Source organism: Cebus imitator, unplaced genomic scaffold (assembly GCF_001604975.1).
Source record: "Cebus imitator isolate Cc_AM_T3 unplaced genomic scaffold, Cebus_imitator-1.0 Scaffold82, whole genome shotgun sequence".
NCBI lineage: Eukaryota > Metazoa > Chordata > Mammalia > Primates > Cebidae > Cebus > Cebus imitator.
Genome location: NW_016107397.1, coordinates 4,576,546 through 4,578,398, shown reverse-complemented (window position 1 = coordinate 4,578,398; position 1,853 = coordinate 4,576,546). Strand labels below are relative to the sequence as shown.

The 1,853-nt window shown below is 40.2% G+C and overlaps 1 protein-coding gene across 1 annotated transcript in view; it reads left to right on the top strand.

Moving 5' to 3' along the window:
• Window positions 1-1,853, top strand: part of TMEM225B (transmembrane protein 225B) — a 40,690-nt gene that overhangs the window by 4,320 nt on the left and 34,517 nt on the right. The gene's annotated exons all lie outside the window — the stretch shown is intronic.

Here is a 1,853-nt window from a genome sequence, read left to right as displayed (position 1 = left end):
TTGAGACAGAGTCTTGCTCTGTTGACCAGGCTGTAGTGCAGTGGCACGATCTCAGCCCACTGCAACCTCCACCTCCTGGGTTCAAGCAATTCTTCTTTCTCAGCCTCCTGAGTAGCTAGGACTACAGGCGAGCGCCACCATGCCTGGCTAATTTTTGTAATTTTAGTAGAGATGGGTTGCACCATATTGGCTAGGCTGGTCTTGAACTCCTGACCTTGTGATCCACTTGCTTCAGCCTCCCAAAGTGCTGGGATTACAGGCGTGAGCCACCACACCCAGCCCTCATCTTGCTTTTGTGATCAAGTTAGCAGCATCTCCTTAGCAGTTACTTTTACAATTCTTGGAAAGTCATTTTCATATTTGTGGGTTCAGCAAACTCCACCTGAAATTTAACCCATTTATGCCTAGTGTTCCATTATTGGAACACTAAGCTTGCAAGAGTTATTTATATCCTGCTGCTCAAGGTCATCACCAAGGTCTGATTTTTCACAAAAAAATTTGCAGCCTCCTGCATAACTGGGTTGTTTATACATTTATTAATTTAACTTACTGTTTGGGATTGTAAGATTTTATAATTCAGTCCTACTTTCCACTTCACATAATTTTCCCATGGCAGGAGCTCCAGATTGTATTTCTCACAGACATCAGAACATTGGCGTTTTGCTTAAGTACTTCCACTATGTAGCAGTAAATATACAGAGTACAAATAACTGAGTAAAGAAGTTGGTAGTAAGTAATTTTCATTACCACATTTAAAAAGTAACATATTTCATTGATGATGAATGAACAATTTGCTTCTGGGTCACTATCCATAGGGAAGTTACCTGTTACTAAGTGGGAGATTGAGACCCAGAAAAGGGACTGGGTTGCTTTTCACATGGGTGAGTGTGGCTGGTGCCCTATTAGATGATGGCATCAGAAACATGTGTGTTAAAATTCTAGTTGATATTAAGTAGGTCAATAGATTGGCAGTGTTTGGCACATGCCCTGCTTTTTTTAACTTGATGTCATGGAGGACTACAGTGATTTTGCACAGAATGTTTTCCATTGTCACAGCTATTTAATATTTGTTGAGCAGCCACTTTGTTATTGGGTACTATCTATATAAATGAGATATATGTATCTCATTTAATCCTTACCGTAATCCTGTGAGCAGATGATATTGCTTCTATTTTATATCTGAGGAAACTGAGGCTCAGAAAAGTTAAGTGATCTTCGCAGGATCAGTAAGAGGCTTGGGACCCAGATTTTCCTCCAAAGCCCATGCTCTTTTTCACTACTTTGTGCCTTTAGGACAGTAAGTCTACTACACATGGAGTTTTTAATATTTTTAGTGAGTTGTATGTACTCTGATGACAAGAAAAATTCAAAATGCCATGACAGATTGGAGAGGCAGGCCAGTTTATAGTATGGGACCAGAAAGGGTATGCATTCAAAACGGAAAACTCTCTGGGGACACATTCCAGTCCAACAAGTACTGATAAAAGAATGATATTGAACTCTAGGGATCCACTCTAGTCCAACAGTTATCGACAAAAGAATGATATTGCTAACTATAATGATATAGTTATTATTTGTGTATTAAGGACCAGGAAGAAAAGTACGAAGCTTTCGGATGGCTAAAAGCATAGCTCTAATAAAAGCAAGAAACCATATAATAAGGCAGATTTTAAATATTACTATCCTTATTTTTGAGACGGTCTGTGTTGCCCAGGCTGGAATGCAGTGGCATGGTAAGAGTTGACAGCAGCCTGGACCTCCCGCCAGGCTCAGGTGATCCTACTACCTCAGCCTTTTGGGTAGCTGGGACTATAGGCCTGCACCACCATGCTAATTTTTTCTGTTTTTGATAA